The 14,970-nt window shown below is 37.3% G+C and overlaps 1 pseudogene; it reads right to left on the reverse strand.

Moving 5' to 3' along the window:
• The window catches only part of LOC109051444, a 31,712-nt pseudogene extending 17,376 nt beyond the window's left edge, over nt 1-14,336 (reverse strand).
• Between the last annotated feature and the right edge of the window lie 634 nt (nt 14,337-14,970).

Below are 14,970 nucleotides of genomic sequence, written 5' to 3' on the forward strand. Positions count from 1 at the left end.
ATTTTAGTTTTAATTCTATACACATATTAAACAATAATTTACGAGGTATCATTGCACATCTGTAATCACAAAAAAAAGAAGAAAGAAGTTAGATCAGCAGTATTAGTTTTACAGAATATTAATTCTATCAAATAATAACAATAATGCATAATAGTAGATTTAAATATAAATAGCTATTAAAATAAGTCAATTGTCAACTATTGCCACATCAAGAGAAGGTCAAATCTGTTATTAAATTTTTTTTTTTTTTTTTGAAAAATTTCATAAAGACACTCCTGTTTTTGGACTTGTCCTTGGCTCCATTCTGAACCTGGTTTTGTGGTGGTTTGTGGTTCCTCTGTAGACTTCTTACATTTTGTGTCACTCTCATTTTTTTTATTTATTTTTTTTATTCTCTTTCAGAGAAACCATTGACCATCTAATGAGATATAAATAAATCTTTATTCATCAAAATAACATTAAAAAGAGATTTTCATTTTGATTGACCACATTGTTGCATTTGAAAGTCATTTAGGACTACAATCCAGGCCCTGATACTAGAGACTAATTATCCTTCAGTATTTAGATTTTACAGCAACATTTTGAGATGCATGACGCATGCAGGTATGGGGTCTCACCTGAGTCTTGGCTCTTTCCTCCGTCAGGGTAGCAGTGTTTGTTGTAATAAGTGTGGGGAGGTTTAGGTGGTGACTCTCTCTCTGTGGACTCTTCTGTTAATACAAATCCACAGTAAGTGTTAAGCAGAAGCACAGACATTGGCATACATAACCACACAGAAGTACTCAGGCTCTGTTTGTTCTCTCACCCTTTTCCTGGTTCGACTTTGCGGTGGAATCTTGTGTGTCAGATGTGTCGCCTGGCACAGACTCACACTGCTCTGTGCTTTCTCTACTTGCTTTTGTGTTAATTCTGTGTGGGGACAAACATGACAATCAAATGAGCATGTGAGAAAACCTAACTGTCCAATAATCTAATTCATTCAGGAACTGATATATACAGTATGTAAATGGGTCAAAGACAAATAACATGATAAAGAAACATATCTACTCAAGTGTACGCTTTCTATTCATGTTAGTAAAAATGAATATTTTTCCAATACACTTTCAAGTATTTGTGAGTGTACACATCCTAATAATTAATATCAAGAATGATTCATTCATAAATATTATATTTTTGGGTTGGAGTCATGTGACATTTTATGACCTGAAGTAACCTTGCCTTGTCATAAAAAGTCATATTATATTATAAGAGACTTGCTGACCTTGGGTCTGCAAAGCTCTACTATATGTGACCCTGTCTGTGAAATTCAGGTTAAAGTCTCAAAATCTAATCGTGAGATAACAAGCATCAAAATGTATTAATTTTTTAAATATTAATTTCACTGTGACTTCAATCTTTGACATGGCCTTACTCAGTCAATATTACAGATATCAAGGTTACATTTTCACATACTGTATATGTTCTGTATATTATGGATGATTTAAAAAAAAAATATTAATAAGCAGTGAAGCAGTTCTGATAATGTATACACTGTTGTTCAAATGTTTGGGGTCAGTACAATTATTATTTTTTTTAATGTAATTAATACTTTTTGTTCAGCATGGATGCCATAAATTGATCAAAAGTTTCCAGTGTTTATAATGTTTACAATATTACTGTTTTCTGTTTGGAGCACTGATAACCATAAGAAATGTTTCTTGAGCAGCAAATTAGTATATTAGAGTGATTTCTGAAGGATCATGTGACACTGAGGATTGAAGAGTAATAGCTGATGAAAATTCAGCTTTGTCATCACAGGAATAAAAGTGTCAAACAGATTATAGATTTGTTGTGAGCAGATGTTCCTTTCACAATGGCAGGTGGTGTGCATCATAGCTCACATGATTTTGAATGTGTTCTCCTTTCTCCTGAAGTAAGGATTGTCTTTATTGCTTCAGCCAGTGTGATCAGTGGCCAACGTGTGAAAAAAAATAATCAGAGTCCACAAAGTCCACTACAAAAACATCTCCTTAAATTGATATAATGCCTTTTAATTATTGTCTTTATGTGGTGGACTCACAGATGCAGGGTTGTCTGCAAAAATAATTGCCTTGTCTGTTCTGGATACATAGTTAATTAAAAATAAACATAGCACTCACTGTGTCCGTCTTTCACTAGCCTGTCTAGCCAAGTGTCTGTGACCATGTTGTGTGTGTAGACACATACCTCACTGGCGGCATTTTGGTCTTTAAACAGATTGAGTGTCTCCTCTTCCAATAGTGCATAGACTGTTTCCCAGTGATCCAAGCCCTGTTCCAAACCAACAGATCAATGTTCCACCATTAAGTGCTCTTACAGAAACAAAACCGCACTATAAACAATGAAGTGGAGCTAAGGATGTCAGAGAAAGCTTTTTAATCAATACCACCATTGGTGTTGGTTGGAAAGTTTACTTTATTTCCTCCTTGCTTCAGTTTAATCTCCAAGGTACCCTCCGTTATGGCCCATCCTGCTCTGATCTAGAAAAGTACACAAATTATAGACCAAAAAAAAGGTGGATTCTAAAAAGAAAACCACATAAAAAGCATTTACCTTAGTGTCAACAGTCATCCTTGTTGGAGAGTCAGTAGAGGGGGATGCTTGTACTTCTTCTGGGGCTGAAAGGGAAGCTGGAGGAGATGACTGAGGTTTTTCTGGTGGGGTGGAGGGGGGAAGGTTTTTGTCCTCTCAGGGTTGCTTGTTGACCATTTCTTCGTCTTTGGAGGGTGACTCATGTGGCTTTGACGTAGGAGGACCCAGCATGTCTTTATCAGGTGTAGATGGTTTCAGACGTCTAGGAGTGATCCTTGGTTTAGCACTGACATTGAGGGAGGGTTTGATCTGTCTCTGAGTATCAACATCATCTTCTGATGTTCTATAGTCAATCTTGGGGGCGATGGGGTTTTTAAACAGCACTGGAAATTTCTGAGGAGGAGCCGGGGCTGTCCAGAACAGAGGTGGACGGTTTGTTGGGAGCAGTTACAATATCGCTGTGACTGCTGCTGTTTGTCCTGAGGCCTGATGCCACTCTTGACACCACAGAGGAATCATTTTTACCACTGCTGCTTCTCTGCAGGATGGCAGACGTGGCTGTAGAGACTCGGGAGGGTGTGGATGAATTATCACGTCTTGTCGTCACTCAGATGGCTTTGGCTTTAGGGAAGTTACACAAACAGGTTTGTCCCTACTGCTGTCTGAACTGTCACACCCTCTGGGACACCAAAGACAGAGCAGAGAAATTACAATAAGGTGACTCGAAACTGATAAATGCGTATGTTTCTATCCTTTATCCTGTTTTTGAAACACTTTTGCAAATATGCAATTAAAAAGTGAGAGTAATGCTAGTATGAGTAATCATTATTTTTATTATTTACTATTTTACCTGTATTCTTCTGGCATGAAGGGCATTAAATCTTTCACTCTGAGCTTGAATCATGGCCTCCAGATTCTCCTGCTTCTTCATCAACTCTAGAACATCAAAACATAGTCCTGTTCACAAATTCAATACAATTAGATTTGATGAAACTAATGGGAGTTTCATGCTGCCTACAAATATGTAAACATTTTCCCAGTTCCCAAAATGTGGGAATTCATGTGAATTAACTTCTATCACTGCGAGGTTTCTCTGGTGAAACAGGTGGTTGTACTATTTTAAAAATCCACCTGTGGAAATATTTTCAGTAAAACATAAGGCTGATAGCAACAAGCGAGTATGAATATTGGGTACCTCTAAGCCTTCATGTTGCACATCCTATGGGAATACATGTAGTATGACACAGCAATCATGTGGTGTTTTAGATAATTTGACTGACATTTCAAAGCTTGTGACTAGTGCCCACATTCAAGTCCATGTGAAGGACTCACTAAACTTTAAACTTTTTTTCTACAGTAGAATGAAATCAGGGCTGAACAAAAACATACCTGTTGACCACCTCCAAAACCCTCTGCTGTATCTTTTCTGCAAGGAAGTTGCCTTGAGAGCTGATGTCTTTGGCTGTGTCCACCAGCCCCTGGACCTTCTCCATTTGCGCATTTACCATTTCCTCCAGACCCTGCTGGGCCTCAAGTAGCCTGCTAACTGAGGCCAGGTCACCACCATGAGGTTAATAGGATCTGTCCAGCTCCCATCAACAGCCACAGAGTTTTTCTCATTCAACCATGAGGAAACATTTACACATGAGATTTAACTTTGTAAAAGACGTACTGATGTGAAAAATAAATCAGACTACATAGGTGAATGTCAAACCTTTATTTTCCACATTCAGCAGGAGCTGTTTACTTCACACACCTCATAGCTTCCTTCCAGGAATTTCTGCAGCTGTAGAGATTCTTCCAATGCCTTTCGTCTGGTTCTGCTCATTTCCAGTACACTGTCCTTCCTTTAAGAAAGGAATTTTACTTAAACAGTACTTTTCAATATTTCTGATCTATAGACCTTTGTGAAAAAGAAGTGTGATTTCTTGTATCGAATGTGCACTTTTAGTGTACTTCAAATTTTTAGAGTAAATTTGTACTTGCAGTTGAAAGGCCATTTTGTAATAATATAATAAATAAAAGGTGCACTTCATAATAATGTAACATAAAAGTTTTCACTTTAAAGTTAATTTTTTTAACTTTGTTTTTATATTTCTTTTGTCATGCTTTGAATTTCTTTTGTTTTGATGTTGACTAACATACTAAGTCACATATAGAGTGTTATTTAATATTACATTTAAAGTTAATTTATTTTAAATGTTATAAATTGAAATTTCATCACTGTAAATGTGTAATTACAAATATATTTAAATACATGATATACAATATAAATTATATTAAACTATATTTTAGTTTAACATAAATGCATGTTAGTACACTTGGCAGTACACTTTAACGATATTTCAAAGACAATAGAAGTAATTGTGAAATTACATAAATATATGTATATGCCATGTATAATTTCATGGTATGTGATTCATATATGTAATGTTATGATATGTCCTACTAAAGTGAGACAAAAACACTTTTCATTTAATATAAATCCAATATTAAATAAAAATATTTTCACATTTAACTGCAATTAGCATGCAATTAAGTGTCTGTAAAAAATTACATTCATTTTGCACTTAAGCATTTTCTTTGAAAGTATATTATTTCTGTAATAAGTACTAAAGTGTAGTTGTTTTGCTTACTGCATACCTGAGCAGAATAGCTTTGATCTTCTTCTTGATGTTGTCAGAGTCATAGTGCTGTGCCTGTATAAGCTGCTGAGCATATCTGTCAACCTCCGCCACCTCCTCCATCTGAGCTTCTAGAGAGCTCTCAAACAAAGCATGCTTCCTCTGAAGAGCCTCCACCTCTGATAATGAACCCTGTGTCAGTGTGAAAACATCTTTCACCATCCATTTTCCAAAGTTACAGAGAAGAAAACATCAAAGGTCATTTTGTTTTCTTATTTGGTGAAATGTTACTCTGTCTTTTAAATGAGGGTCCAAGAAATGGAGCTCTTACCCCAAGATCTTCATTGACCAAGAAAGCCTCCCGGTATTCATCCAGCTCTCAGTTTGGTCTGCATAGCCCAGGAATATCTGCAACCAAACAACATAATACCTTCACATAATAACAGATACTCCAGAATAAACAGGACCTTGATGAAGCAAAACCACCCGCTGTTTTCTTAAGTCACCTGAAGCTTAAGTGCTTGATCCAGAGTTTTCTTTCAGTCTTCCTAAGCTTTAGCAAACTTTGTTTTGGCATCCTCCAGCTTGTGTAGGGCTTCTTTAATCTCTTCTGAATCGCTGTGTCCGGACTTCACAAGTTTCTGTCCAAAACTCTCAGCTGAATCTATACGCTCACCACGAGCATCAATCTCAGCCTGCAATCATTAAATGTTGCTCTAACACAAGTCTGGGATCATATAACATTATGTATTAGTATGTACTATGACAAATTAGAATGCACTTTGGATCAGTCCGTCTGATAAAAGAATAAATGTACCTGTATTAGTTTTAGCATTGTAGTTTGTGACAGAACAAGATCACAGGAACTGGGAAGTTGAATAATTTAATAACGTATTTATATATATATATATATTTTGATACCTTCCAGTTCTGGAGCTCTAGTATGAAACTCTCAGCTTCCGTCTTATTCTAAGGCAGGCCTTTCTTCACCATCTCATCACTTCGCTTCAGGGCCCAGTCCAACAGGAGGTGCTGGTTAGCTTTAAACAGCTGCAGCTGATGAGACTTCTTCAGCCGCTCCTTTCTACCACAACAAAGTATATTCTGTTTATTTTCTAAGTATATTCTGTTTTCTATTTAATGTATATTTTAAATACATTTTTACCATGTTACACTATTAATTTTTCTTAAATGATTATTATTATTATTATTATAAATTAAGAATACAGCAACTAATGGTTGCATACCTTCGTTTGATTTCCTTGTCCAGCTTGACTAAAGCAATGTTGACCTCTTCCTGCTTCTTACTAAGTTTGTCAGACAGATCACAGTGTCTTCTTAACTGATCTTTAGTCTCCTTCTCCAGGGCCTGGTTTTACAAATTAGAGCAATTATCTTCTTTGTAACCCTTCTTGTAAGCTGACTAGCTTTAGTGTGTTACACGAACCCTCACCCTACAGCACATAATGCACCATGAATGGTTTATTTAAAAGCTTTTGTACATACAGCAGTTAGTTCATTGGAAGGTGCTGAGAGTTTTTTCTAAAAAGCCTTTAACCACAATGCAAGCACACACAATAGATATTGTATAGGACGTGCTACCCACAGTGCACTGATTAATATGGATGAATGTGTTCTTTGTTTAACAGCTGTCTAGTTTACTCACAGTGCCTCTCTCTTGGATGACTCTGGCCTCCCTCTCCATCTCCTTGTGTCTGCAAATAAGGTTTTCCACACTCTCCACATCCACTCCACAGTCCTGACCCTGGAGCAACAGCATCTGTGGCCGAAAAAATTACATTAAATATTTAATTAAGACTATATAATAAAGAACATTTAATTGAAAATATTTAAAATATTGTTATATCGAAAAATTATGTGTAAAATACATTTTTATTTTCTGTCATATTGGGTTCAAAGCCAAAGTTGGGTTCCGATTCAAAGACGTAATCTGACAGCCATAAAATCTCTCTCTCTCACCTTCTCTCCAGCTCTGTCCCGGACTTTTTCTAGCTCTCGAATCAAGGCGTGGATCTCTAGCATTGCCTCCAGCGCTGCTCAGGTTGCCATGGAAATTACTCCATCTGTTGGGAAGGTGACAAGAAACTCAAAACAAACTACAATATACTAGATATAAGAGATGATGAGTGTATTTTCTTAAATGAACATGGATCTCAGTTGAAAAATAGGAGGATGTACCGTTCATTGAGCTGTTGCCTACACTTTCTCACAGTCGCCAACTCATCACTCTCTTGTCTCTCTAGCCGGGCTGCCAGAGTATTGATTGTCTTGATGTGAGCATCATCAACAGTCACATCATAAGGGATGAAAAACTTCTTAGTGAAAAAATGTTACTGCACTAAGCAATATGCTGTATACCACTGTTACATGATACAAAGCCTACAGAATGTCATTTCAGTAAACGGAGTTGATAAATCAACATAAACGTGTTTTTCTTTGTTAAGTTCACATTTTCTAGACCAAGTCGAACACCAGACTTACTCCAGAGCCTGAGTCTCTGAATTCACTTAGCTTCTTCAGCAACTCCTATACAGAAAAGAAACCAAATATTAATTCTGGGTACACCAGTAGTTTATATCAAGGCATGTTTTCAGCAGTTTGTTACGCAATGGCCTTATTTACTTGCCTTTTGCCTAATCCAAAACTTCAAAGAACTCAAGAAAAATCACGATTATCCTCAAGAACTTTTCCACGGACTGTAACTGTTTGCTTTAGAGCTTCCCAATGAGAGATCAGCGCAGAGATGGTCTGCTTTCTCTCCCTTCGTTTTTGGGTGACGCAAGGTCACTAGCTAATTTCCAACCTTTATAAAAAGTATGTAACAAACAGTGTTAAACATATTTATAAAGACAAAAAAAAAACAACAACAAATAAATATAGTATTAATCTCTGATTGACTACTGAGCCAGTTTGTTACTTTGGTACAGCGCCTTACCTGCTGGACAGATTCAATGATATTTCCATGTGCCAGAATCTCTGCTTCAAACACCTGATGCTTCTGCAGTATCTTCATTTTAGTCTGAAGGTTGCTCATGTCCATTTTGGATTCTTCTAGTATTTTATTCAGTATTTATATACGGTCTGTGATCCATTCCTCTGCCTAAAATACAAATAAACATCACAAACCAACCAATTAGTTTCTCTTTGTTTAAGTCACCTGGATTGGAAATGACTAGTACCGTATCCTGACACAGCTCGGTTGAAAATACAGAGAAGCTTTGAGATCTCAAGATCCTCTCTGTATTTATCCGACAGATCTTTGATGCGTTCCCTCCTCTCCTGAATAGCTTTAATTTTGTTCTTAATGTTGCTACTTTTTTCTCGCTTCAAACCTTCTGTCCTTAAGCGTTCTGCTGACTCCTGAAGAGCCACCATCTACATGACATGATAAGACATCCAGTCATCTATACTTAGTCTAAAAATATAATGTGTTTGATGCTTCAGGCCATACTGTGGGCTGATGACCAACCCACCTTGTCTTCCTGAGAATTAAGAAGTTTTTCAAAGGCTTGATGCTGTTTGATCAATGTTTCTACATCATCCACCGTTGTTCCCAAATCACTGTTCTCCAACAGGATCTGCAAGGAAACAGATATTGTTAGCCTCAACATTATAAATGTCTAACTACAAACTTGATTCTGAAATGAGCTTGTGAATTAATAATATTTTATATCCACCAGACCAGATATTTCTTAAATGTTGAAATGTAAATAAAAGTAACTCCTGGTAGTTTACAAGAGCACTGACCTCTTGGGAGTTAGTGATTTTTTCCATGTACTCAGTGTCTCTATAAAACATCTGCTCCAGATGTGTGTTCTCCAGCCATTTCTGCTTGGAATGCCAGTTATCAGAAAGCTTCTCTCTCTCTTCTTGCAGAGCTTTCAGTTTCTCCTGGATCTGATGGCCACATAGGATGTTTAAATATATTTGTTATGTATTTAGCATTTATATTTATGTCAATTTAATAAACAAAATTACAGTAAGCAATTTTAGTTTGTAAATAAACAATAGTAATAAACAAAAACTTCCCTTTGTACAAAAGCATCCGCTTGTAAAAAAAAAGTTTGTAATATTTCTTTTATAATCTGTTTTACTGATCACTTGCCGTTACCTGAGTAGATTCTGTGTTTCTCAGATGAAGCGGCTCTCAGGATGATTACTTTTGATGAGTTTGTCAGCCAACTCTTCACAGGTGTGCATCCTCTCCAGTCCCACCTCCAGCTGCTTAAATAATACCTCAAATCTCCCACCACAGTTGCCGTCATGATACAAGAGGTACTTAGACAGATCCTGATCACAGACAACATGCATATCTGATACAGGATTAACTTTATGAATCATATTGAGATTTGAAGAAGGTTTTGATGGCAAGGACCCCAAAAACAGGATAATTTCTAGACTCAAATAGTTTAAAAATAACAATTAATAATAAGTACAATTAAAGAAGAAATAAACAAAAAAAAAATGGGAGAATAATAAAGTGAAGACACTATGTTGTAGTATTGCCGGAGAACATTTACTTCAGTTGATACCCACAACTGAATTAATATAAAATGTATACATTTTTAAAACAAAAACAGATTTGTGTATTAAATTTTTACTGTTAAAATTCTGGCTGTCATTAGTAGTGATTAGTTTCTCGATTTCTGACCAATTTTTTTTTTTTTTTAATCGTAATAATATCAAATGTAACAAATGTTTTAAAAAAGTATTTTTATTTTTAAATATTTAATTTATTCTCAGTGCATTTTCATAATCAAATCCCAAAGTCATTGGAGGTGGCAATCTGTGTCTGCTGAGGCAATCCATTCCTACAATTCAGCAGACTTGTGCTTAAATTCATGTAGGTTTAAAGTGTCTCGCATCCTCTGCTCTCTGTTGTAATGAGATTTTTTTTTTAACAAGGCAAACCAACATGAGGGTATGTACTTCTGTTAGTTGTGCTGTTTTATCAACTGATTTTTATTTTACCTGACTGTTGCTTAGTGCTGAACCTCATTTAGTTTCGATTTAATGTGGTTGTAGGCTTGTTGAGCTCCTTTAAACCCCCACACATGTACAGCCTGCTTAACGCTGGATTTGAGTTCATCTACTTGAGCAGCAAGTACCTCAATCTGCTCCTCACTGCCTGAAGAAACAAAGCAGTATATGTTAACATATTAAAACCTTTAGCTATTGCATTAGTACAAGCCAAACTCACCTCATGCTGCTTTATTAGACTCTGAGTAGCTAATTCAGTCTTGCCATAATCAGTGCTGACCAAAGCTGATGTTTCTGACAGAAGGGTTTCTAGCTCAGTGCAGTCAAGCAAAATCTGAACATCAGAACAAAAATCTTAGTAAATTAAGCTTCCTTAATTTACAACCTTCTTTCAGCTTGTATTGGTCTTGAATGACCTTTGATCGCTGTTGAATTCTGGAAAGAGGTAATATGCCAGGGTGAACTAAAATAATAGCACTAAGAAACAAGCAATTATAATTATTTATTAAAAATATGTAATATGTAAAAACAAATAAAAGTCTATGCTCACAATTTGGCAGCAAAGTTGCGCTTGCTGATGAGCTCCTGGCTCTTGTCTTGAAAAGAGTTTAATGGATCGCTCTAGTGCCTCAAGCAAAGCCTCAGCTTTTTCTTGATGGCCCAGTAAACTGTGAACGCTGTCCACTGAGTCCTGTACAGAAATTATGCATTAAATCTTTACAAATGTGTATCACTTCCTTTGACAATAATGTGCATAGAGACATGTAGATTTTGAAATTGATAAAAAGTCTTTCAGAAAGGTGGCATCTCCGTGATGAATGTGGACGATAATAGTTGCTCATTTCCTCTGCTGTCTCAAAGAAGCAACTTATCATCTTTTTCCCTTCTGACAACTGTCAATGTTTCTCCTCTGTCCCAGGATAATATAGGACCTGAAAAATTATCAAGATGAGAAGAGAACCCGACCAAACCCGACCAGAAGCATTTATTAGTTTTAGCATTAAAGGATGCTGTTTACCTCTGTATCTGAACCTAATCTTTGCTTGTTCTTGTGGTAAAGCCTTGCTAATGACTTTTCCTTCTTTGTCATCTTTTTTATCCTTCTCATCTTCACCATCTGATGAATCACTGTAGTGTACCATTCTACTCTGCTGGGTTTCAATCTTAAATTAATGAAAAAAACGTCAGTACCATTAAAGCTGGTATCCATTAATGTATGCAGTAATTTCTGTGTTTTATACCAGCAATGATTCACATTTATATCACAGATAAACTGGTTTTTCACCTTTAAACTTCCTGAAGCAACATTAGAAGATTTTTCAGACGACTAAGTGCTGTAATTGTATTGCCAAATGTTCATAATGGATAAGGATTATTTTGGTTGTGACTCACAATAAGCAGAGCAAGTTGGGAAGCACTCTTGGCCTGCTCACCACCCCCAGTCATTTAACTTCTGAGGCATATGCTTCCATTTCTTTCTCCAGTCTTTGGTGACGATGGAGCAGAGCAGTAGTGCTGGGCCTCATCCCTTCCATAATCCTCATTAATGAGAAGTGGTTTGCGGTCATCAAACCACGAGCTGGCTTCGGTAATGTTTGCAAAAATACTGAGGGAAAGGAGGAATGGCACTTGGAACATTTTTTTATCCCAACCACTGCTTGATCTACTAAATCATAAATTCTCACTTATATATATATATTAATATATATATATCTATATATATATATATATATATATATATATATATATACCTGCTTGATGACATGGCTGCATGCAACCTGTTTTTTCAGATGGTGACTTGTTCTTTAAGTTGCTGCCATTGTTTCTGAAGAGTCCCCCCGAATCCACTTTTTGGTGTCCCTCTCTCCTTAGGGTGTCTCCCTTGTCTCCCCCTGCCACAGCTATTGGCCTCTGGATAAAAGCCCAGAACAAAGTGATTCCTGTGACTGAATCTCTGCCTCTAAAACCTGCAACATACATAGCAATTTTTGCTAATCTTAGCAGCTCTGATTCAGTCTTATTGAGGTTAAGCAACGTTAGTCAGTTTTCCATTATAGAAATGCTTAAAAGAGCATTAAGTATCGATAAGTATATAACTGTTTCGCGATAGATCTAAAAATAGGCAGTAATGTGTTTCTTCAATGCTACAATTTTATATTCTATCTTATAGTATCTGATGGCCACATACCTTGTGGTTCTGAATGGCTTGCTGAATTTGACTGAGGTCTCTCCCCAGAGATGCTGCCTGCAAGAGAACCCATATCTCATAGATCCATGCTTCTACTTCTTCACAATCATGGAAAAACTCAAAGAAGTCCGGCTGTCCCTCCAGAGCTTTTCTCCTTTTTTCACACACACACAAAAAAAGATCATGTTATTGCTGCACAGTAGGGTTTTTTTTTTCTATAACTGTAAAACTGTGGTGTATACAATCCTGTCTGTATTTCTTATGGTTAACTTTTAAAAGCACAGTTTAGATTCTAGATAATTGTCTTTAAGTATATGGTACTTGCCACAAGATTTTTCTTTTTTTTAATTTTGTACTAATTTTAGAAACTTGCAAAATCTTAGTCTTACAAATGTCCCGAATATGACTTTTAGTACAATTAGAAGGGTTTTTTAAAGAGTTTAGCTGTTCTTGCTGAGAACCAGTACAGAGTTGTACTGGCCGTTCTTTTAGATCTTTAACTCTTCTCTCGACTTTTGTGGCACTTTGTGCTTAACCTTTAAGGCACTGCTGCTGATGGCATTCAGGGTTTCTCCAAGTGAGAATGATCTGAGTGTCTAGTAAGTCCTGCTTTGTACTTATTTCTGATTGTAAGTACATAGTAGTTAAGGCCACTTAATACAAAGCAGGACCAAATATAGATAGATAGATAGATAGATAGATGAAGATAGATAGATAGATAGATAGATAGATAGATAGATAGATAGATAGATAGATAGATAGAGATAGATTAGTGGAAATGTTTTTAACTATAAATTTATTTTTGACATGTCTTTTTTCCACTGTACTTAAAATAGGACATGAAAACCAGCCTAGCCCGTATCAGTAATTATATCAGTGAGTTATAAACTACATGCTATTCTTTGCCCCTCACCTGCGAATCACTTGCGCTTTGCTGTGGTTAGTTCTCTTTTTCTATAACAACAGCCATTTCACTTAAAGTGCAGAAGAAACGTGGTTCATGAGCCAGCAATCTGTTCCCAGGGCCTCCAGTTTGTGAGCCACTGTCTCAGCCTCCTCCAGTCTCTGCAGCCTCCCAGGTCCTGGTTGTTGGAATCAGTTGCAGAATGTCCTACATGTAGCTCTCCCTCAGCATTAGCCTTATGGCCCAAACTTCTGGGCCAACTGTTTCCAGGCTCATCAGTGCACTCTGGAAGTCCTTTGCTCTCAATGGTCTTCTGCTCGCTCTAGCAAGGTCAAGTTCCTTTCGATATCCCCCAAGGTCTTGCCTTCCGGAGGGAATATAGTCCTACTGATTGGTTTGCTCTTAGCTTGGTCGCAAGTTGAAGAGGTGGGCTTCGATAGCCCCTCGTTCCTTGTAATTTGGGAGGCTTCTCAATTAGTGCGGTACGTCTTGAAGGCAGAAACCAGATGCTGCATTTCTCGCAGGGAGTTGGGGAAAAGAACGGTCATTGAGATTCATCAACCTTGGTCTTGAATCCACAAAGTAAGTCAGATACCATGCTTCATACATGCCTTCATATCATCCAGCTCTTCAGAAGGTCCACAATCTCAAGCAGGCATGGATAACACTGATGTTGAAAGCAGATGAATGAAATTCAGAAGCACAGATTATATCTAACAGCAGGACATACTACTGTAAACATTTAAGCAACATCACAAGTTCTATTTCTTTGAAGGATGGTGATTTGGGAGCATGTTTTTGTTTCAGCCGCTGACACAGACTATCTTATCCTTGATCTCACACCTTTCCCACTTCTGGAACACTACTCTGCGGCCTCATAATTGTTTGTCTCATGTTCTGCCATCGCAACCACTGACTGCTGAAATAGCCACTGAAAGTACATTGTCATCTAGTGTCCCAAAAGCGTCACAGCTGATAGGCTGGCAGTCCCCTTACCATAAAATGAACTCAGAGTCTTGAACATCTCAGAGCCTGGCTGGGGCTTATCTTCGCTCACATTCAATTCCATTCAACCAGAGCTGTCTGTCATTGTTTAATACACTTTTGTGACAGCTAACACTTACTCCACAGCTGGTGACCAGTCAACACATAATGGTATTTCTATTCACACTTTGTGGATATGGTGGTGAGTGGCAAGTGTCGTACTGCACAGGCAGAAAACAGGACAATTCACGCCCCTGTTCTGTCCATGGTGTATCCTGCCAGCATGTTAATAGCATCTCCTGTACCTCTGAGCTCATCTCTGCTGGATCAAATCCCTTGTTTGTCAAAGAGTAGCCTATCTGAGGAGGCAACTTCCTCTATATGTCAGCATGATCCAAAAGGCTGTGTCTTCTTGACTATGCAGTGCAGACAACTAACTTTCTTGTTTTAGCAGCATTTACAGCCCAGAGGTTTATTCTGATCTGATTAAGACCAGGGCTCCCTCCTTTTGACACACAGTCAAAATCATTGACCCTAAAGGAGTTTTGAGATTAGAGTCCTGATTCATAACACCCCAGTAGCTGCAGTTCAAAACTTTCACAAACAGGAGGGCACCAGTGCTTAACATTTCCCCCCCAAAAAGACTTTGTGTAAATGTGCTGGCAGGACAGGCTTCCTATGACATTTGCTTTTGTCCCGCATGGACCAAAGCCAAAAAG

Source organism: Cyprinus carpio, chromosome A17, assembly GCF_018340385.1.
Source record: "Cyprinus carpio isolate SPL01 chromosome A17, ASM1834038v1, whole genome shotgun sequence".
Taxonomy (NCBI): domain Eukaryota; kingdom Metazoa; phylum Chordata; class Actinopteri; order Cypriniformes; family Cyprinidae; genus Cyprinus; species Cyprinus carpio.